Source organism: Limanda limanda, chromosome 9, assembly GCF_963576545.1.
Source record: "Limanda limanda chromosome 9, fLimLim1.1, whole genome shotgun sequence".
In the NCBI taxonomy this organism is placed as follows: Eukaryota; Metazoa; Chordata; class Actinopteri; order Pleuronectiformes; family Pleuronectidae; genus Limanda; species Limanda limanda.
In genome coordinates, this window is record NC_083644.1 from 27,311,496 (window position 1) to 27,336,667 (window position 25,172).

At 39.3% G+C, this 25,172-nt stretch overlaps 1 protein-coding gene across 4 annotated transcripts in view; it reads right to left on the reverse strand.

Annotated features, from left to right (window-relative positions):
• The window catches only part of nlgn1 (neuroligin 1), a 265,168-nt gene that overhangs the window by 230,870 nt on the left and 9,126 nt on the right, over nucleotides 1-25,172 (reverse strand). The gene's annotated exons all lie outside the window — the stretch shown is intronic.

The following is a 25,172-nucleotide window of genomic DNA, read 5'->3' on the forward strand; positions in this document are numbered from 1 at the left end:
GTCTGAACCAGACAAACAGAATTAACACAACACCCACATTGTCAGTTTTCTGCCGCAGTACCTTCAATGCATGAATGGCTTTATAATTTGAATCCCAAGGGAAAGCAATTTTAAAAAAACTACTCTGAACCATACAGAGGTAATTATGCAAATATGTTGAAGAAAAAAAAGTGGAATTACAACGTTTGTAAGGGTTTCACTGTCAGTCTTCTTATGAATTGTTCTCCCTCAGCAAAACGTTGTTTGTGTCCTGGGTTTCTGACAAACCCTGAGGTAATTAATACAAGTCAAACATCGGAACACGTAACCTTTCATTTCCTACTACACACATTTACTAAGTACTTTGTACCACAGGGCTGGCATTGCCATGTCCGTGCAGCACCAAACTAATACACTCTTCACTGAGTCCCACAGAATGAGATCACGCTAATTACCCAAGACTGCAGTCACGTTAACAGACAGCACACACACGCACTTGAGTTCCAGTGGTACCGTATTTGTATTCAGAATGATAGGAAACTAGGGAGGTCGGTCGTAGCAACAGAGCGAGCTGTCTGCTGTTCTACAACCTCTTAATTAACCATCATAGCACTGGTACGGCTGGCTGATGAGAGACAGACGCAACATTGACAACGTGGCTGCTTCTGGGCACTTTATCTAAACTCCACAATGTTTACTTTTGCTCCAGTTGACTAGTGGCACTTGCAATTGGGTGGTTCCAATTAATAAGTCTGGGACAATAAATATGGGACTTGTTCTCTTCGGAGTTTACTGCAGAGAGTTTTTTTAGAAATGGCACCATAATCGGGAGCAAACATTAGTGTTAATGTAATGATCAACAGTGTTGCCTCAAAGCAAAAAAGCTCTTGGTTCTAACCTGACAGAAAGTCCGCACAGGGTTGTTCTGTTTGGAGTCTGCACCTTCTCCCCTTCTCTGTGTGGGTTTTGGTGGATGCATTGTCAAAAACTGGACTTTCAAACAGGATACTGCTGTTTGTCTCCCAGGTACATATATAATGTACTCCTCACAATATAAGGGGAGGGAGAGACTAATATCTTTTATACAGCACTAAACTGTTTTCCCACTGAAGTTGTGCTGGCAAACATTATTGATGACTGGGTTATGTTACAAGGCAATGGACAGCCAGTGTACAAAGCACCAAACATTGGTGGGTCCCCTCCAACGAAGCAGCTGTGGTTTCGATTAAATAATTAGAAAGGCATCGTGGGTCAACTCTCTGTGGAGTTTTGATGTATTTAAACTGAGTCCGATGATTGGTGAACCTCCACTAAAGCACTGCCAGTGTCTGACCATAACCATAAAATTGTTTAACACAACCGTTGTCCCTTTGAGTGGATATTGTTGGCTACTTTGCAGGTAGATCATTGGGCCAAAAACCAATTATCAGTGAACATTGCACCAATGTTACTGTTTTTGGTTGTGTTGTTTGTAATATGTCATATATGATCATTAACATGCATCTTGGGTCACAGCTCAGAGCATGTCAGTACACACCTGGCTTTAGAATGAGTGAACTATTGTAAAAGGATCTCACTTCCTTGCTCTATATGCAAATAAACACTAACATCGTTTCTATTTGCAAAGACTATATGTGTTGTCGTTTTCAATCTGACCGGAGGCAGCAATCCACCGCCTCCACCCAATCTGCCCGAAATTAAAAGTAGAGAATTCAAAACTAGACAGATTAGTTATATTCCTTGGCATGTTCCAGTCAAACCAATGGGGAGTTGTCAATACAGTGGCTGTCATTAACTTGTGTTTTATGATTTATTCTATTGAAGGCATTGATGTTTACAAAACAGAGATGCTTTGTCAGCAGTTTAGGAAAAGATCTAGATCTGACTCGATTTTGACACTACGATTAAGCAGCCATTTTTGTAGACCAGCTTATGTGGACAGAAAACAAGTCGTGTCTCATCCTATGTTTGTCCAAATCTTCCCCCACCAGTGCAAGCCTCACTCCCAGCTCAGACAAAACATGCATTGTGGATGTGCCTCACATTGATGAAACTGGAACACAGCAAAGTGTTAAATATCTCATATATTAAAAAACGTAATCCAGTTTTGAATAAAATATTCGACTTCAAATGTTTATATAGCATACAATAAAAATGAAGTGACAAACATTCTCTATAAAAATGAAACTTATGCCTGGACAGAATTCATTGGGCAACTCAGAATCACCTCCATATTTAATTACAGCCTGATTATGTGCTGCAACAAATTCTAACGTGATATTCCAGATGCTGTACATGTCAGACGAATTCTGTATAAAGCGGTTAATGACAGCATCTGTGTGATCAGCTGTACACATATTTAAACCGCACAGATAAACCGAAATCAGTTACTAGTCCTAATCCAGACAGCTAAAAAATCATTTTGGACCACTTTTGATCACCTGCACAGGATTTTCATAATTTGTTCATCTGCCTGTTTCTGGTGAAGAAGGATGAAATAACTTAGAGATGTTTAATGTTCCCAAGCTTCTTTGTTGTGGTGCAAAACATAGCTGTAAATCATTTGCTCATCCACACTGTGTTTTAACCTGAATTTATGATAACGTCTGCTTATTTGCATGTTTTTGTTTCAGTCGTCAGAGATAGGAACGGAAGAGGGTAAAAAAAAGACAGATTTTGTCTTAACTTCCTATTGTTAACAGGAAGTCATTGTGCACTGGTTGCAAAGAATATCCATTGGTTATTTCACGACAGTGTCTGATGAAGTCGACATACATATAGGTTTATGTCAGCAGCTAATATATCACATTTATTTACATTAAAGGGTGTTCATCTCTATATGCTGTGAAATACAATGAGGCAATTCACAGGTTGCTTTGCGCCCCTCTGCATCCTCACCTATATCTAATACATCAAATATCCTTTAGTCTGTTCACTTGCATGTTTCACACTGTCTACACAGTACACTTACTGGTGTGGTACATTTCCTCAGGCTAATGTTGTACCAAAGGAAATACGGATGTTGTGCATTAACAGGAAAATATCAACAATGTGCACTAAACTGTTGCCCACTGGAATATCTGCCTGGTGCTTTTCTCCCTTTATTTAAGAATAAATGTTTTACATTCTTGTGTTTGCTTTCCTGTTACACACAACAGTTTAATCGGTACTGACCATGTCCCATCCTTCCTCAGCCGCCATTTTCCCGTTTTTGTATCTATTGATTCTCTAATCCGCTTCCCTGGTGCCAACAGTTATTACCTTGTTAGAGCGATGATATGTACAAGGGCTTTCATTTTGAAAATTTACCAGGTGGTTTCTGCTCCTTATGTATTGTCACACCAAGTGCGATTTGCTCTTTGTAACTTGACACGCTGGGAAAATGGCATGTATTTCTAGTGAAGCAGACCAGGGGGTCGCTTTTGGGAACCTTCTTAAATATGCTGATTGTTTTTTGTTTTCGTTGAAAAAAAAGAAAAGAAGCTACTTTTAAATGCTGTCACAGTCGCCGACAAAGAGCAACCTGCACACACTCGGTCAGGGGTTTGTAATATTCCTGCTACTTCTACAGATTCAATTATGTGTGTTTCATCAGCCAATTACAGCGTATAAATTCACAGCTGTTACCACGGCTGCAGGAGACCGTATCCAATCACATGCCGAATTATTGACACACACACACCTTCCACATTTAGAAACAAACATACGCATACAAATGTGAATGCAGAACAACCATAGATCCATTTGAAATCCTAACATAATGAATATTGGCTGATTTAAGGGGATTTCCAGTTTTGTAAGAGGCTGAGTGGTATTTTTGATTTTCATTCCAATGTAAATATAGTGTGGTTCTCAGAGAGCGGATATCTACACCAAAGCTAACAACCTATCCCTCCATGTCAAAGAGAGTTATAAAAATAATCCTGGATCCGCCCCCTAATCTACACCAAAATTCATTCCTGACCCATACCACATCCTTTCACCACATTTCATGGTAATGTATCCTGTAGTTGTTGTTTTTTTTTTAATGGGGCTAAAAAAATAAAACAACTAACACTATACCAACATAAATTTGACCTCTTCGATGGGGCTAATAAGATCATCATGCCAAAGTCACCATTTGGTTTGGGACATCACTAAAAAGAAAATTGATTTTAAACAAACGCTACAGTTACCCAAACGTATTTGGAACAGAAAACAACATTATTACCTTAACTGTTCATTTTAAACATTAAAGACCATCATTCTGTCTCAACATCAATCTTCTAACCCCAACCCATTACCATTTAACCAAAGCAACCTTTTCTAACCTGAACTACTGACAGAACAGTTGATGGGAACCCTGGCCTTTGGTTTGACAGTCATGCATTGTTCAACCATCATACACGGCAAACAATCTCCTAGAGACTAATGGAAACTTAATTTCTAAGTTAAAAAATGGAAATGTACTGCATAAAGGAATAAAAGTGATCAGGCAGGGATTTCTTTGACAAAACAAAAAAGATATTTTGCCACCCTCATCCTATTTGGGGCCTCATCAGTTATACAGGATATTCATACCAACTCAGCACGATGATTCTGACAGAATCTTTGTGAGGACCATTTTGAGCATAGACCCTACTGAGTGAGGACATTTTTGGAGAGTTAGGACATTTTGACTGATTTAAGATTAGGGTAAGAATTAGGTGTAGGTCAGGGTTAGGGTAAGACATTTAGTTTGGGTGGTTATGGTTAGGGTAAGGGGCTAGGGGATGTATAATGTCAGTGAATGTCCAAACTACGATAGAAGTACAAAGTGTCTGTGTGTGTGGGGGGGGGGTTGTGGGTGTGTGAGTGAGAGAATGAATAAGAGAAAGGGATAGAAAGGTGAGGAGTCAAGCTTCTTTCCCTCAAAACACTGACCCGCTCTGTCAGGCCACCACACAGCGACCATATATGGCCACACTGCTACAGCTCACTTCCTTCTCTGTCTCACTGACACAGATTTAAGTCAGCTAACACAATGCTTAACCCAAATATTTACACATTTGTGTAGATAAACATCACATATGTATTATACTGGAGCATAAAGTGTATGCATCCACATAGACAAAGCACAAATCATTCACTCACTGAGGCTATATGCCGCTGACCAAGGGCTTTCACAGTAGGGTGGTTTCCCCAGTCTGCCTCCTAGAGAAATTGTGTGTGTGGGTATGTGTGTGTGATGTATGTGTGTGTGTGATGATACTTGCCCTTCTATCTTTGTGAGCACCAGTTTCATTATTGGACATTTTGGTCAGTGCTCACTTTCTGACAAATCTCTAAAGATGTGTTTAAAGGTTAGGATTAACGGTTAGGTCAGGGTAAGGGAGGATGGAATGCACTAAGTCAATGTGTTCTCATAAAGATAGAAGTTGTGTGTGTGTGTGTGTGTGGTATGTGTAGGAGACAGCAGCGGCGACCTCTCAGGGTGCCCATGCTTTAGCCACGGGTCTGTCCCCGTGGATGAGAGTGAAGAGTCTTTTCTTTGCGGCTGCTGACTCCAGTCCTCGTGTGAGAGGCTGGAACAAATGGGTTGGAGAATGAAGCACTCTGAGGCGGTGCTGTGCCACCTCACTCCTGCACCACACTGGACTCATTTCACAACAATTCATGGGAATCACTGCGAGAGGAAAGCCGCAGCATACTGTGGTTATGTAAGATCTTTAGAAAAGAAGCAAATTGCCCGCATATATTGATGATAGGCTATTACCTTTAAATGTAAATATATATATGATTGCATGTGTACAGGAAAGTCAGACGTAGTATTACATACTTTTAAGCTATTTAATGCATTTTTGTCACCTAATGGTTCTTATAAGATACATATTAGATAAATATTATTCAGGAATTAGGTGACACTTTAACTAATAGAAATTACAAGTGTTTAACAGTTACCATCTTAAATTGAGCTCTTGCATGTCACTGCCTTAGATCTGGTTTCTTACCACAAATAACTGATATGTGTAAAACGTGTAAAAGTCAATAAAAACTGATTCAATAAATGATTTTAAATATAGATTTTAATAGATAAATAATAAAAATGAAATCCTGTACAGTGGTAAAGTGTACTGAACTAATTAAAGATAAAATGAACTCAACACAGAGTTGGTGATCTCTGTTTTCATAGTCGTTTTACATTTGCAAAAGGTTAACTGGGCAGCAGTAATAGTAGTTAAATGGTATTCATCCTCCCAATGATGTGTATGAGCTTAGATGTTTTGTGGATAAAAAGTGCAGTTTCTGTGTAGATATCACTATATTTCCCCCTCATATTCATAAAAGGACCTTAGACCACTTATTCAGTGAGTCCAACTGAATTTGACCAGATGTAATGAAATTCCCTATAGCCAGTCCAAATATGTCTCATTCAAAGTGAAGTGAGGCCACTGTCACCTCGACCTCCACCCGACAAAATCGAATCAGTTCATCCTTGAGTCCAGGTGAATTCTTGAACCAAATTTGAAGACGTTCCCTCAAGCTGATCTTAAGATATCACATTCAAGAAAAACATAAACATACTTAATGTTGCAACCTTGACCTTTGGCTACCAAAATGAAATCAAAGTTCAAGTTATTATTTTTGCTCAAGGTGAAAGGATTCCCTCAAGGCGTTCCACATTTATCACATTCATATGGCAAAACATGTGCTTCGTGAGCTTAGAGTGAACCTGACCTTCGACCACCAAAATGGAATCAGATCATCTTTGAGTACAAGGGAATATTTGCAACAAATTGTAAAAAATTCCCTCAGGATATTCTTGAGATATTGCGTTCCGGAGAATAGAACAGATGGACGGACAGAAGTACAGAGTGCCAACCTGAAAACATAATGCCTCTGGTAAAGCAGCATCAAAAATGAAGAGGAAACCTAGAGCACAGGGTGAAGAAACCACTGAAGAAGTGATGCTATTGTTTCGTGGCAGAGTTGTGCAGAAGTGTGGCCAGCCCACTGCCTGCTAGCCAAACAATCAATGGATGTGGCTTTAAGACATGACGTATCATCAATCAGTCCACCGTGGGGAAATAAATGATACGGTAAGCAAATGACTGCTATTGTATGTGTCAGCATTCAAGAGTCATTTGCCTCAATGAGAGGTTCTGTAGCCCGCTGTCCACCTCTCCACTCCGTCCCTCCCTCCCACTCATCCTCCTCCCATTCCTCCATCTCCTGTCATCTGTCCCACTGGCAGCCCGTCCTTCTCAAGGTCTGCTGTGTTGTGAATCATCATTCCTCCCTCAAATTATTCAGAGCTTTTAGACTTTTCTCTTTTATTGTGTAAATTGCCCCTTAAACAAGTTTGTCATGTCATGTAAGATTTATACAAAATCAATATTGTTTCAGTCATTTAGGTGATGCCTCAATTCATTCTAATCTGAATTGTTCTACTGTATACTTGCATTAGGCTCTTAAACCAAGCACTTACATGTTACAGATTGATATATGCATATCATTCATACATAGATTCAAGATTCAAGAGTTTATTATCAAATGCACAACAATAACATTAAGGAGTCGCTGGCAATGAAATGCTTCAGTCACAGGCTCTCATCTAGCAATGATCAGAGTAATTACAACCAAAAAAACAAATTTGAATCAAAAATTTAAAAATAGAAAATAAAATATGAGTTTTTATTGTTGCCAACCAAATATAAAGAATCTTGATTCATATATTGATATCAAAAAGTTGTGATTACTACCTAAATTTTATATCAGTTCCAAAAATCCAGTATTGCTCTGGCTCTTATAATGAAGGATCACTCCTTACACCGTATTTTATTTGTGAGCACTTGTGTAGCATTGTGCTGAGATGAACAAACAAGCCAAAAGAAAAATAATAGAAAAGAGGAAAAAAGTTGAAGTAAAAGTGCAACGCAGACTTATTTGGTCTTTAAGCCCTCAAGATAAATTGTGCAAAAATGTGTTTAAAAAGATAGCAGGGTAATTAATGACTCACCCGTATGAAGCATCAGCAAGAATAATATATGAATATTTTCACCCCTTAATAAAATAACTAGTTACCTCTGGAGTTAATGATGAAATCAATAAACAATTGTGTTAATTTTATAAGCATCAGGCCTCTGCAGCCACTGTAGTACATGCATTTAGCTGTTTTAAAAGTGATTTTAAGAGGCGATGCTTAAAGCCAGCCTTTTTACTTTATTTACTGCCTTACGGACTCAACTCGGGGCACTACTATCTCTCTCAGTTGAGCTTTGCTGCGGAAATAGATGAGAACAGATAAAACAAAAGTTTTTTAATTGTTGCTCCCAGCTCTAGACTCTGTGAGAATGCTAAGGAGGACCAAAGAGATGCTGTGGGCAACCTGTGAGGGGAAGGAATCAGCTAACACAGGTGCAGCGTTGGGTTGCAAAGTTCCTGACGTGATGAACAAGAAAGCTCTTATTAAACAGCAGCTCATCCTCGGAAACCTGTAGCAATTTTTTTGCCTTCATATTAAAATTGATAACAGTAAGTGAAAGAACACACCCCTGCTCAGTGCACTTCTCCAAGCTTTGTGTAAAACCATTCTTGACCAGGATGTGTTGAACTGTGTGTGTCAGCTCAGCCACTGAGTTCCACTTGCTCCAGCACTATGTGTGTGTTTAATGTTTTTGTGTCGAGGAAAGACAAGTTGTTATTACTGCAATAATAGAAAACCAAGAAGCCCGACCAATTTAGTTAGAGAACAATAATTTTTAAGTTAAATTTGTTTCATATACTTATTCCTTTGGTTCCACATCTATTGTTTATAACCTCATCCCGACTGTCGAATCAGCAGGGTTCCTCTTTCCACCTGTGAGCTCAAGTTTATTTCTTTAACTCGAAAAGTCGATTGCATGGGAGCGTTTGGTGCACCTGCATTCACGGTGCTGTGTGATTACAGCGACTGCATCATAATGCCCGGAGTGTTGTGATTCTGTGAGGCAGAGGGAAATAGATCCAGAGAGAGAGTGTGTCACGCACAATTCCCTGAGTCTGCGAAAGTTTGCACGGTGCAGCACAGAGGATCCCGTGGCTGTAAGAGCTCCAGTATCACACCCGGGGTTTCAGAGAGACAGGACGAGAGCGTACACTTACACAAACACACACTCGTTCACACTGGTTCTGATCAATGAGCGGCACTGCAGAAATGACAGCAGGGAATTGATTCAAGTTTGAATGCGCGGTCACGGGAGTGTTTCATCACTTCAAGGTGACTTACGGATTCTTAAAAGGAGTTCTGAAGTGTCTCGCCCTAAAATGACAGTTTAAAAGGGAAATGACATTTCAGCTCAGCTCTTCCTTAGCTCTTCAAATACTCTCCCTTTCATGTCTGACATCCCCTTTGGGAATCTGAGACAAGACGGCAGCCAGGTGACGGCCTTTGGTATGCTGATATCAGGTTGTATGAATATCAGGCAAAGACATCCTTGACTCAGCTTTCTGTGTCATTCTCTGTCTCTCTTCATTTCCTTTTATTTACATTTTTGCTACATTATTGCTACTTTTTCTATTGATAAAAACGACATGGCACACTTATTAAAAGCAATTAAAAGACTATTAAGAAAAGCTGCTGTTTTATAGAAATATAACTTATTTTACATTTGAATTTTCTGGATAGTAGTTTTATGTTAGGCCATCATTATTCCAAGTATGTTTCTGAAGAAAAGACTGTTTCAGGGGACATCCAATCGAAAGCACACTTAAGAGCGGTAGCGAATCTAGGGCAACGTTTTTGTTAAATTCACCCAAAACTAATCCAGAATGTGAAACTGAATTTCATTTATCCTTCCGAATGTTTTATCTTGTTTTATTAATGTATGAGCTTGGCTTCAGAATGCTGTATCCATCATTTTTATTGTCACATGAAACGTTAGATGTCCTTGCCTTCTGAACATAGGCTTATAACTCAATCTTTTACCAAACAACCACCTATTTTATCATATGATGATTCATGAGATTTCAACAACTACTCTTAATATGTGATGTGGATTGCATTATGGGCCAATGTCAAAAGAAAGCTGGAGAATCAGGAACACTTTTCTGGATGGTTGACCTATTTGGGGCTAAAAGGAGACTTTAAATTGTGCTTGGGATGTGACTGATGACAATTCACAAGTGTGTCAGAACACAAGTGCAGACAAGGACACAGATTGACAAAGGCATACTGTAGAGAACAAAATGGGACAGACCCCCCAGATACCAAAAATAACTCTGACTTCACAACTCTATGCCATGGCTTCTCATCTGTGATGCTGGCAACAGTGAGAATGAAATTATAGAACAAAAACATTTAATAGACATGCTGTGCAAAAACCACGAGAGCCAGCCTTCACGAGTAAAGGCATAAACCCACCACATCAACAGCCAGGCCAAAAAAAACAAAAATCGCTCTGGCCCTGAAGGCACAAGCAGATTGCATTCCATATAATCATTTTAAAAGCTCCAGTCACTCTCCTCATTTGGATTGGTTTTATTTTCAGGCTTTTCTTCCTCTAACAAATGAAAGGCCTCCTATATCACCGTCAATCCAACATCACACAACCTGATGAGAACAAAGAAATAAAGAAAAGACTAATTCTAACGAATCAGTCTTTCCAATCCACATTAAAATTAATCTAAACCCTGCCAGTTTTAAATTGAGGTTCCTTTCAAAGTAGCTCATAGTAAATCCACTAACTAGCCTCTTGTTTTCTGCTCCAACAATCAATTCAGTTTCCACCCTCCATCCACTCCTTTAATGGATCTAAATCCAGAGAGCTCCAGTTATAAAAAGACTGATGTTGATGGGTAAATTAGGCAGTACAGAATTCAGACAGGACAGAAAGGCAAGGAACAGCAGCTGCCACTAACAGCCACTCATATGGACTTATGATCGTTATGATCCGTACGTGATGTGTGACAGGTGCTAAATGAGCTGAGATGTACACCTTCTCAAATGATGGAAAGTTTAACAATCTAAAGTCACATCAGATACAGATTGTGTCACATTCTATGTCCTAATCAAGCAATGTCCATTCCTATCTTCGTGTTGCATACATTACATGTCATTTGGGAGACAATTTTATCCGAGGACTCTTACAATTAGTGCATTCAACATCGTTGAGGAGTCATTTAGGGGTTCAGTATCTTGCCCAAGGACACTTCTGCATGCAGATTGGGAAGAGTGAGGATTGAACCGCCAACCTTCTTGTTGGAGGACGACCACTCTACCCCTAGGCCATACCGCCACGTTGGATACTGAGTCATTGTCATGAGAATCATAACGAAAATACTTGATTGAAGATTATTTGTATTTATAATTTGGTCAAACACTAAATGACTATTCAAAGGTAGCCTATCAGACATTTTATAAAAGATGACTTTCAAAGAATTGCACATTAGTAACACTTTGATGTTCATTTATCCATCCAATATCTATATCCATTATCTTATCCAGTCGGGGCTGAGGACTCTGACTCGCTACAGTTTAAATGTTGATTTGTTTGAAGTGACGCCACAACATCAACATTGATCATCACATAATGATCGACACTTTTCCTAAATGACTTAAATCTTTCTTCAGAGCGGCACATTCATTAGCCGTCCCGCTCGCTCTCCATCGAGCTGTCCCTTCATCTTTAGCCAGGTCGAATGTTTTCAATAAAACCATTTAGTTAGTATTTTTGTTTTATATATCGTTTTTTAGTGTCTGCATAGGCTACTTGCTCTATAGGTTATATTTAGCAGCAAACCCAAAGCAGAAAGACTTTAACACCATTTAGCATTTGTTTATTTATCGAATATCGTCGTTGCAACATTCAACAACGTTATCTCATATTTTCCTAATATGCTCGTCTAATTGCTACGACATCACTGGGCCAACATACAGAGACAAACAACCATTAACACTCACATTGACATCTACAGTAAATGTTGTCTTCAATTACCCTGTCCCCAGTCTGCATTTCTATGGACTTTGGGAGGAAGACACCAGGATATAATATGTATGTATTACTATTGTGTATTGTTTAAAGCTTGTGCAAACTAGCCTAGCAATTTGTTGTCAGTAATGACAAGAAACAAGAAAATGTCCTCACAAATCAAATGTTAATTTAATTTATCTGAAACAACGAACAACAGCATAATTCATTCAGATGTACTGGCATCATAAACCAGCAACACAGCAAAATGGTGTCAACTTCCTACCTTTGATGTGGTCTTGAAGTTCAACTGTCTGTCCATTCCTGGATTATTTATATTTCTTCAGTTGGTGAGGGCCCATTGATTAATAAAAGAATCAAAAAGTTTTAGTTTTATTAAGGTTTTCTAAGTTGTTAAGTTTTCCATTGCTGACTGTCATGAAACAGAATTTGCCTGCCAATAAATCATGTTATTCGCTCATTTAAAAAGCCAATGTTTGGATCGGCAAGATGTGTAACTGGGATACAGTTCTTTAGAATGGAGGCCACAATCAAGTCAAATCAGTATCAGCTACTAGCCAGCCAGCAGCAGCTCCTGTTGTGCACTCTTGTGGTCACCATCTTGGGGTGTTTGTTTTCCTCCATGCTGCTTGCTGGCCAGCAGGAGATAATGCTTTCACTTGATTGTTGACTCGACCAGAAAGGACTGTTACCGGCGTTTTATTTTCCATAGTTACTTTTTCTTTCATTAGATTGCTGCCTACAAATTACAAGTGTCCGTATGGTGGTTTGTTGAGTTATTATCCCTGGGAGGGTGGAATAAAACATCACTTACACCAAATAATAAAAAGTCCACAGCTCAAATATGTTTAGTTTGATACACATGTTTGATAAGTTTAAGTAAGTATACACTTCTCCTGAATGCAAAGGGTTTTTAACATTACACGTCTCTTATGAAGTAAACCCATTTAAACTATATAAAAAAAGCTGACTTGCTTTAAAAACAACAAAACATTACCAGTTGCCAAGAGCTGTTGTTCACTTCAAAGGAAACTACCGACAAAAGTCTGCTCATCAAAACTGCAGCACACCCTGGCAGGATTCTCACTTTTCAGCTAAGTCCTATAGATGGCCTAAAGAGCCAACGGGTGCAGTACAGGTGACTGTCCAACAAGTTCTCTCAACTGAAAATACCATTAAAGCTGTATTTTTTCTGAATGTATATGTGTATACATTGATACAGATGCAGAGTAACAGGTGATTTTCTGTTGCAATCCCTACACACTGAATAATTCTCTTTGAAGCTGTGTCGTTATGTCCTACATAGTGTTTTATGTTCTGCTGTGAAAGGGGTGGCATGCAGCGGTTGCGTGAACGGGACATGGCCTACTTTCTGTTTGGAGGAGACGGAGAGAACTAGTATTTCTAGCCAGATCCCATGTGACGGGCCGACATGACAGCGAGCCCAGCTGTGCGGAGGGGGATGCATTACCTCTCACATCTCTTGTCTGTCTCTGTTTTTTTTTCACCTACTCCTTCTCCCTGTCTGTCATCCTCATTGTTTTCCACCTACTTTGATTCTCCTTCCACCAGCCTCCATCATGGACATCAATGGCGGGGCTTTCAAATTACGTAACACAGCCTCGGATGGAGATATTGGAGGGAACCTGGTTCTTGGTAAGAAATACATATCACTGTTTTTTTTTTTTTACTCCTGACTACTAACAGCTACTTATCTAACTAGATAATGCTGGTATAAATCGGCTGGTTACAAAAAGGATCTGTATAATCTCAGCTTTCGTCCACAATTAGTGTGATCTCATTAAGACACATCCCTTCATCAATTTTCCCAACTTGAAAAATGGAATGATATAACATTTAAATTCATACGCTTCATATCTTTCTCAAGGGTGTAATTGCTGGTTTAATAAGTCTAGAAATTGTTAAATTATTTCCTAGGGTTTCTAGGGACCCTTGACAACATGTCCAACACACCTTGAGTATCAATTGAGCAACACAAATCACGCTCAACCACCATCAAATACGGGCATATCATTTCTAAGCCATTTACTCTCTTGGAGGGAAGATCATTTTGTGTGGTTTTCTCCTGACAATTCACTAGTGTCCTACACAGTATCATTTTAGTTGGGACAGAACCTGCACTGTGCAGTTCATCGGAGCCCTCAATGTTAGCTTTGTCAGCACAGAAAAATATTTTAAGAATTATCAATGTAAGTCAACTTGTACAGCTACACCAGTCTTCTCTACGCCAGTTGTTGCTAGCTGGTAGCTATGCAGGACGACGACAGTGACCTCCTCAATCCTGCCAACTGTTGACTGGTCAACTGTTTCTTTAACAAAAGGAAAACATCTGGGATTTGTTGCATCATTTGGATCAGAAACCGCCTTGGTGTAACAATCCTTCTAGTAGAGTCCCCCACACATTTGGAGACTATAAATAATAAAGATAAATTATGCAAGACTTAATAGTTTGGATGGTAAATGGTGTCAGGTGGAAGGATCTTAGGATGCAGTGGATTGAGGCTCTCCGCCCTGTCTTGGTTTGCTCCATTTCCTTCCCCTTCTCCCACTCCCTCTGCTTCCTGCATTCCCCCATATAGAATTATTGATGTGGTACATTAGCTGGTGGAAGCACCTAATCTGGGAGCACACTGGGAAAACTAGAAAGAGGCGGCACATGGGAGAGGGGATGAGATCACACAGATAAACATATAAGACACATGAATAAGAAATCAGCCTGTTTCTCCCATAGAACACCCCAATGTGTTTCTATCTGTCTATCTATCTATCTATATATCTATATATGTATCTATATATCTATATATTTATATATTTATATATATATATATATCTATCAGGCAGATTTTTTTGTAAATTCACAAAATGGAGGCATCTGTCATTCAATTGGAAAGACAGGAGATACAAACATATACATATCGTGCTATTTCATGTATGTATTATGTAAATACATATACATACATGCTTGCCAAGGTTTATAACCTGAAGTCTTTCAACCTTGGGACTGAGCAGAGAGCAAAGCATTCCTTATCTGTTATAGACATGGGATGAAATACATACACACACACACATTGTGGAGAAGAAAGCCAACACTTGACATTGTTTAACTGAATAATGTTAATTAATACATTGTATATGATGGATGATTTGCGGTGGTGTATATTTGAGAGCTCCGTTTTTTTATTCCTTTATTTGCTCAAGCGTAGTGTTATCATTGTATCCCTGTATTCACTCTCTTTACCTCAATCGCTTACTTTAATCAACAACCCCCATCCTCTTTCTCTTTTCTGTTTTTCTACTCAGGTGACAATCCCTGAGTTGCCGACAGCCGCTGTAGTGCCTGTCCATCCCCAGCATCTCCCTTGTGGCATCAACATATCGCTCCCTTCGGAGAAAAACCTTGAGGAGGAGAAAGTGTCAGCTTTTCAGAGAGGAAGAAAAACTAGCCTTGTGTTCCGACTGCTAATTCTTAGACATTACACAGTGACCACAGTGGCTGACTTTGAGCCCTTAGGGATATTACACTTGCGCAGCATGAAAAGGGCCTTGTCAGTACTCAGGGAGAAATGGATAAATAAGGATAAAAAACAAGATTATAAAAAAGTAACACTACAAAGGCTACTCACATAACTAAACTGATCAGACTGGTCAGACTTAAGGCCCAATGTCAATATAGTGTACATATTCAGTCTAATTTTGCTGTGCAAATGGAAACAACTGTGCAAAATAACAGGACTTGGGCTCAAATGCACATACTGATATGTTTTCTGAAATTGCAAAAGTAAAATGTACTGATTCCAAAGCTTTTTGATTAATAACTGGACTCTCAGTCTGTCACAGTCCTGCTCTGATAGTATTGAAGTAGCTGAGCCAATCAAAGTAAAGCATGACGACAATGATTCAACAAATGAAGAGATTCACCAGAAAATCATATCGTTGTTTAAATGGGTCAGAGCGGCACAGGGTGAACACACAGAACGGCAAATTTGCAGGAAATAGATGGAATATAATAGACAAAATCATATACACACACTCAAATGAAATATATATACTCATTTGAATGATCGTATCAATTCAGCAGCATTGACTCGGTGATTTACACTGTATTGTAATTCATGCCTTTTCAAGTGTAAAACAAGCGATACCACTTTTGCTACAAAACCTAGAATGGCTGATGATGATACAGAATTAATGAGCTGTGCTAATTGAACAGCCCCCACATCAACAAGTAGGCTACTGAGTTAAAGTGGTCATTCTGATGTGTTTAGAGGTGAGTCAGGGTACCACAAACTCAATGTTTTAAAGTACATCAACTGCATTGGAAAGAATGAAAGAGCGCTGGTAGTTTATACATGGATTACTCAAGGTTAACACAGAGAGCATCTTGGCATAATGCCACTGTGCCCCAAGTAAACCTTCCAAAATCAGATCTAAGAGATATAGCAGCATGTGTGTGCTGCTGCCTTCAGACAGCTACCGATATTTCATGAACTGCAGGAAACGCTTTGAATAGACTGCATAACAAAGCAGCAAGAGACAAAGATACTATAAGTTAGAATAAGGTTCATATTAATTAAGTAAAAGAAGATTAAATATATTATTATAAAAAGGATTAAAACAGTTTTTCAACAGTTTAATTAACATTGCTTTCCTGCATTTTATTATATTATGCCATAGTTGGGACACATTTACTCTCAGTATTTAGTTTGCCTCAGCTCTTGTTGGCAAGATAACTAGAAGTGCCAAAAGTGCCAGTGGATTGAGTTTGCCACAGAAACAGATGTTGCTCAGATTTCAAAAACTCTCATTTGATTGAATCAATGCTTACCTGTTCACCCTCTGCACCAAGCGTTCACACAACTGGGCAGTGGTCAGAGCATCAACATGTACTTTTTGAATGTGTACAAGTCTTTCCTCAGATGATCACTCACCGGAGAGCATTCATTTGTATCCCACTAATGCACTGATCATCTCTAGTTCACGGTTGTTAGGTCCTGCTTACTCTCCACCCCTACATCTCTCTGGACACACTGACGAGCACTTGTCATTGAACACCTTTCCTTTAACTGTCAGCACGCACAGACACACACACACACACACGCATATTTGTACATCTATCTTAGTGAGGACACTCATTGGGATAATGCATTCCCTAGGCCTTTAAACTTACTTTAACCATCCAGACTACAAGTCTTACCCTTGCCCAAACCTAAACCTAAGTTTTAACCCTAAAACAGCCCATTAAAAGTGAGTCAGAAAGTGAGGACCGGCCAAAATGTCCCCACGTTCCAAGATGTCCTCATTCTGTAGTTTGGCTCAAAATGTTCCTTACAAAGATATCTGTACAAGTACACACACACAGTCACACTCAATCAGAATGCAAACTGAGGCCCATTCCTAGGTGTAACACTTTCATCTGCATGGGGTTTCAATACACACACACAAACAAACTAGTTAAATGGGCCTTGACTGAACAAAAAACTACCAGAGTCAAAGAGTTACTGAACGAGCGGAAACAAACACACACTACTGTATTTGACTGGCTGCCAATATGCTTAATGAAACAAGTGATGAGTTATTGACAGCTGCTGTGCATCTGAAGTTGCTGAGGTGTTTATTGCTGTCTCCAATGTGCTGACACACACACAGTCACACACACACACACACACACACACACACACACACACACACAAACACACACACACACACACACACAGGCACACGCAGACACACACACACACACACGCACAAGGAGACATGACGGTTTTCCTTGAAATGCTAATAACAGACAAGGCCTGTGTGTGAACAGCACAAAAATATGCGTGATGGTATTAACTATGAGTGAATGTACATCATCTATGAGCAGGTCATACCCACTGTGTATGTGTGTGTGCAGGGTGGGACTGGGGGCGCAGTGAGTGTTTCTGTGTTTGTTTTTGTGTGTGTCTGTGTGTGTTCAGCATCTTTGCTGTACATTGAGACATTTGAGTGGTAATAGGTTTAAAGGTCTAATTACAGCCACCGATTCAATGCACTGGCGAGGCTAATTCCTGGATTTAAAATAATGAACACATGTACACTAATGCACACCCACACACACACACAATTAACAAACGTATCCACCTGTGTGATCCCCCCCTCTCCTCCATCCACCTTGTCCACCTCCTCCTCCCTGTCCTCCTCCCCCCGTTTGGTGTGAAATTAAACATTAAAGCCCAGCAGCACATGAGTCAAGGTACTTAATGATGTCGACTTCAGAATACATTTCTCTGGAGAAATAGAGAAAGACAGAAAGACAGGTCAAGAGGGAAGGAGAGAGGAAGAAAATTCAGAAAGCACGATACCTGCAAAGTCTTAGAGCAATGCCTGAAGCCCTGAACCACAGAGGTCCCCACAGTGACTCAACCTGACCCTTAAAGGATCCTGCAGTGGTCGTCTCAGGGTAACGATGCACAGGAGACTTTTGTTCAGAGTTTGGAGTCTCAGCCATCACTATAATTAGGTTGCATACGATTCCTGCATCTGTGACCACAGGCTCAGACATGAGAAAAAACGGTTGTATATACATTAAACACTCAATACAGCATCTTCGTGTATTTGAGGCCCACGTTTATGAAGTCAGATGTCTCCAGATCGGTTGTGAAGCAAACAAGAGCTGCCCACCACAGAGCTCTTCTACCACAAACACTGTGGCTACACCTTGTGCTATTCTTTTATACAGTTTATGGTCTCCACAGAGGACAAATGTAGTGCTGCACCAACATGGTTACAAATGTATATTTGCATCAGGCATCAGATTTCCCTGTCACAATCCAAGAAGCCATTCTACACCATTTTTTTTAAACTCAGTAATATTCCTTAATTATAGATGGTGGAGTGTCCCTTGTATATGTAAAGCTGTCGCACAGGCAGAACAAAAAACACCACCCAAAGGGTTTGTTTCTAGATGTCTGTTAAACAGCAACAACAGCGAATGATGAAAAAAGAAATGTAATTTCTTCAATGATGAATGTTTATTTCACCATTTATGTGCATCTTCCAAACTGGCCTCCCAGATGAATCAACATCTCTGTGAAATGATTTCAATAAATACTCAAGACGACAAGCTTCATGAAGGTTTCATTGCAGGGCTGATGTATTAGCCTGCATTAGCTTTAGCTAGGAGAACCTAATAAACTGAAAGCTAAGTGTATATATGTTTCACTATTCAAAAGGAAATACCCTACAGGGAAGAAGAATTTGTTAAAGGTACAGGGATATTGATATAAGATATTAGATATTGTTATAGTTGATTGTCAATCAACACAATAAGTCTTGGTTAACGCCCTTGTAATTATAATGGAGTTTTTTCAAACTTCACTCATGGGACGTGTTTTTATTGTGTTCTTATGTTGGAGCAGTGAAAGCTTCAATAAAAGATGATTTACTTTGGATAAGATGAGATAATGTGACCACTGTTATTCTATCAAACGCAATAATCCAAAGTGAGATCCCAAGATCATAACCCTTCGTGAAAAAGTTTGGTCAAATATATATCTATGATATAGTGTGCATAGACAGAGCAAAAGAGAGATAGAAAGAGAGACATCTACTGTATTAACGCCAGGGCTGGTCCATTATAGAGCACCTTTAGAGTGGATATGACTGCAGGGCTTTAAATGATTTATGTAGTGATGCAACACCAAATTACATCCCATTACTTCTCATTGTGGCAATAAGCTGTTCTGTCATTCTCCTGTATTTGTTAGTGCAGCACATAAATATTACAGATGAGACACTGGGTAGCAATTTGGGATCGAGCTAATGACTTTTCATCTGCTCATGTGTGAGTAAACTGCAAACAGAGAATGGAAGGAGGAGACTGAAAGTGGAGATTCTGTATGTATTTACACTGGAACATTTACTCAGGGATTAATTAAACACCCTTAACAATCACACTCCTTTTGGCCATGAGTCCCAAAAAAGAGCTCATGAACTCTCTTGATTCTAGATGTAGTAATGCTGGTAATAATGGTAACTCAATGGAGTTTGCAGGTTTAAATCAATCTAAGACACATTGTCAGTAAAAAGTGTTAGTTATTTCCTAATAAATTTCTTTATTTCTGTTTTCAAAGTAGTTTCAGGCGATTCAGAACGACATCTCCATTAATTTAAGCGACCTACAGATGAAAAATGTTCTAAAAACTGAAGCAGCAGAGAGCAAAATATGCAGATATTTAGTATGTAAGCATTTTCATTTTTCATTAGTCATTCCCTGCCTGCAAAATAACTACTATATTCAAATAACTGGTATATTCAAAGTAAGGGGGGGGAAAGCCATCAGAGACCACTTTCAGTGTTAGTATCACTCTGAAATAAGAAAACATTTCAAGACAGGCTGTCATAAGGTCATGCTTTGATGGCCCCAAGATATTTAAACACCTTCTCTACGCCATCCACAGAATACAAGGCAGAATGCTTTAGAACGTGTTAACCTGACACTCCAGCATTGGAAGCCAAACAAAGTGTTCTTTCACAACTCATTAGATATTTTGTATTCTGAGAACCACCCCACTGCTACCCCACACCTCACGTTGTCTCATTACCAAGCCAAGGTGACACCTTGGCCTCTGTGCTGGGCGTCCAACATACACGCCATCTGGCCAAACATCATCTTGTCCATTTGCCTTCCCAAGCATGCACACACGCACACACTGTTTTGTTAAATGTGCACACAAAAAACAACAAGTTGATCAGTCCTGTAGCCGTCTACCTCTAAGAAGAATGCATTAGATAGTTGAAGCCAGAAATATGTGCCCATTACAATGAACATCATTTTTGATAACTAATAATAATGTTAGTTCTGTAACATAGATGTAAATCGCGGCATCAACTGTCAGAGCACCTTAAAATATTCACTTCAAAAGACTTAATTGTGCCAACAGGCCCCATAAAGACCTGAGAATAGTGGTAGTCCATATGTATCTATGGGGATATTAGATCTGGGCCTGGGGCCAGAGTTTTAACATATACCCTGCTCTAGTCCTACATACCTAATTTAACATCACAGCATAATTAAAGGGACTTGGCAGCCCCCTCACAGTCGATTTCAGATTTCATAGTCCCCTGGGCTACAATAGAGCTCACTGAAGGGGGCCGCTGCTGGATGAATCAGAAATCTCTCGACCTCAGTATGAGTTTAGCTGCTATTTCACACTAGTATGTTCTCTGCAAACACTGCTTACAGAAGACACAGGTACACAAGAGAACTGTGTGTGAAACGTAACCAGTGGATTTCTTTCTCCGTGAATGCACCGCTGCACTTCAGGGTCCATGTCTGCTGCAGCTCCCTCACGCCCTGTTCGTCTTTGGGAAATATGCAGACTGTCGCAGCAATCTTCTCTCTGGTCCAGTCACCTTGTCATGGTGAGAGCACTGGTAGCTGTTTCAGCACTGTGTTTTCAATCTGAGATGATGCAAAGCTCGCTTCTACATGAACCCCACGAATCCCAAATGCTAAATTATTAGCAGGCACAGTAGCCAGCACAATGATTAACAGCTAAAGGTCCTCTTTCTATTTCTGTTTTTCTATTGAATCAACATCATTCCAGTACTGACTTAGTTTCCGTTGATGTTGTCTCAGGCACATCTTCAAGTTTCCCTTTTTTTTACAAATTTAATATTTACTTGAATTAGCAATAATTAATTTTCTAATCTGTCTTCCCATTTGATCTCTTTCTGATTCACTACATTTTTTAGCATAACTGAATTAGACTGCACCACACTATTCAATTCTCAAGTACAACCATCAAAACAACGAGGTGATACCAGAGAAATTAAAATGATCGGAGGGGTGATTCACATAATATCTACTATATGATCATAAAATGATTTTTTTTATCTACGTGAGCTAATTGGGTCATGTCTATATATATATATATTGATACCTGGAATAATGCATTTTTAAACTATGGATGACACCATTGTGGCTTCTCCATGACGTCACCACTAATGACGAGGAATCTTTTGTAATATCTTGTACACCATTTTTTAATGACCTTGACCTTGATATTTGACTGACATGATCCAAAAAAGTAATAACATTTCCACAAAGATTGGTGAATATCTGTCCATGCGACGTTGACTTATTATTTTCACACACAACAAAACACACACAAACACAGACATGGGCTATGCCTGCGCAAAGGGTAACAATGACATAATTCATCCAATAACCCTCATTCTTGTCCTCCTGCTGTTTGTGTGCAGAGGCTAACATCATTGCCAACAGTTAATTTACAGATGCTTCTCCATCACTGAGGAAAATAGCCTCGTGTGTGGTTGTACTGTATGGCCATTTTGGAAAGGGTCCCCATAAATAATGACTAGGAATGAAATGGAAACAATGTGAAAAGCTGTTACTTTTCACCTCGCCTTGTCTATCTGTGCTGTTCACAATATGCTGTGTCTGAAATATGCATGAGGGAAAATGTGTCCCTGCCACAGCGGCAGTGACGGAGCGCTAAAGACATGAGGGTGGGGAGGAAAAAAAAGATTGATATTTTTTTTTGCGAGATGAATCTTAGAAATGGGGCAATGTTATGACATTTGTATCCCCGACTTTTGTGCAGTTGCTGTTGTTGACATTTATGCAAGTAATGTGTGTTGGCTTGTGCCGACAGATCAAATGTCCTTCATTTAATATTCAGGAAAGAAAAAAAAGAAATAAGCCTCTTATTTATGTATTGTAATGCGAGGGTCATGAATATGTATGAACAGCTATCAATGCTTTCACCTTGAGCAGAATTGCACATAGGCATGCATGCGCGCGTATTTTTGCATGTGTGTGCGTTGGCGTGTGCGTGTACGCTGTGGTGTGTTACTATTTGGAAAAACAAAAGGTTCAATAAGGGTCTATTCATCAGCCAAGGTCACACTCTCATCTCTCATCTCTCCTCTCTGACCAAGCAACAAACAGGCTGTTCAAGAACGTGAGCTTTATACTTAACAGTTAAATTAAGGACATTCAGTGACTTGTTCAGATTGTATTTCTTTTAAAAAAAATTGTATTTTATAAAACAATATCAGTTTTTTTTTTATTCTGTGTAAAACCTATGTTGAATTTTCCATTTTCTTACTGTCCTACTCTCTACATTGCACCTTCAGTGTATTGTAGTAAGCTTTGGAAAAAGAGCAGAAAAGTCGCAGCCAAGCAAATAAATGCAAAGTCAGGATTAACTGCTAATTTATATATATATATACATATTTACTTATTTGTTTATATTTATATATTCATATATAATCACGTGTGTTTATATGTACAGATATGCAACGGACAAACAGTTGGACGTTGGACTCCACTGTATTTTAATCAATCTAATGATATTTCTATAGCCAATATTCACAAATTAAATGTGTCTTATCGGGCTTAACAAGGTTTGACATCCTTTGATGTAAGGAAAAACTAACTATTAACAGGTGAAATATACAGAAACCTCAGAGAGAGCCACATGTGAGGGATCCCTCTCTCAGGACAGACAGAAGTGCAATAGATGCAGCATGTAACTGAACTGAACAATTGTTACAGCATTGATTAGAATAAACATTGTTTAACATAATGGAAAGTGTGTCAATATTAAAATTATTTTCAGAGTTATTGTCAATAATTGTAGAAAATGTGAGTAGGCATATTGAATATCAAGGATTCTTGTAACCATAGTCCACGATCAGCTGCCACCATGATCCGGATCCACTATTTACTATCATGAGATGAAATTATAATTTATGATTAGATATTACATTCATGCCATTGGCATTGAGTATAGATGATTTTTTTAAACTAAGCTGAATGAAATATAATTATAAGTGCAGAGAAAGGATCTGTTCCAGAAAAGAGATGCTCTCTTTTCCTCTTTTTGTCCAAAAGGGCAGAGGTGAAAAAGTCCATCAACAGAACCAGTCAAACCAAGTTTGACAGGAGACAAACCTAGCATTCTCCCCACACATTGGTACACAAATCCATGTATTTCATCTACACAGGAGTGCACGCACACGCACGAAAGTGCGCTAACACACAAACGCTAGCACACACAACACACTAACCTAAGAAGAAACAGAGCAGAGAAGTTAAGCTGTGAGTGGAGGTGACAGAGCCCCTCAAGGGAGACCCAAACACAAGAAGGGCCATGCCTATTCCTGCCTTCTATTTCCTCCCCTCTTTCTTATGTTTTTGTGTCTATGTATGTGTGCGAGTTTGTGTGTGTGTGCCACATCCCGCAGGATCCTCCTTCAACGACTGCAAAACTGGGACAATGCCTGAGGAGTTAAAAAAGAAAAAGACACAAGCAAGAAGAAAAGGACAGAGAGGGAAAATTAGATGTGGTCAGGGTGAAGAGGTCAGGATGGACGGAGAGACAGAGACAGGCATGAGGGAAAAGGCTAAACTTTGTGTGTGGGGGGGGGGGGGGGGGGATAAAGGCAGATGTAAAGAAAGAGAAGCAGGGAGAAGAAAAAGATAAGGGAGAGGGGGAACTGTGAAGGGACGCAGTGAAAAATGCACTTTCTCTGAAGATGCCTCAATCTTGAGGAAAGGCAAATCTACAATGGAGCCTCTATTCTCAACCCCTCTGGAGAGGAGATGGCACACAGACATTTCAGAATAATGCATGTTGAAATATATCCGCAACTATTTTAGACATTAAATAGCGTTCACATGCGCTGGGAAATGGCCTAGTTTGGGTTTCAAAAGCCAAGCACTTAATTCAACAGAAAGTAAACATATAGGGAGTTGCAACCCACCACAGACAGAGCTTCTCTGTTGTTTTTATAAGGTCTGACAGCATTCAAGGTGAATAGTTGATTCCAGGAAGCACACAAACAGCATGATGTAAAACTGACTACCCAGAGCAGCTACTCATATGTGAATACTTCACAGTACAGACAGCCTCTTCACAGTTTGGTCCAGAATTGGATCAGGTCTTAATTATACTCAGACATCTTGACATGGCAGTTAAATAGAGTATTGTCTATTATCAGCTCTAGTCACATGGAAAATCCCAATTAATATGGAAGTATATGTTTTAGGTAATCAGTCATTATTATTTTGGAAGTCAATAACATGTTATTAGGAAGATTATTTTCTTTCCATCACCTCGGCTACAGGGTGTTTTACTGTTGCTGCAGGAGGGGTGAGTATGGGACTTAGAATTATTTCGAACCGATTAGTCGGGTTCACAAACTGTTGCCTGTGTCAGGTTAACTTTACTGTTA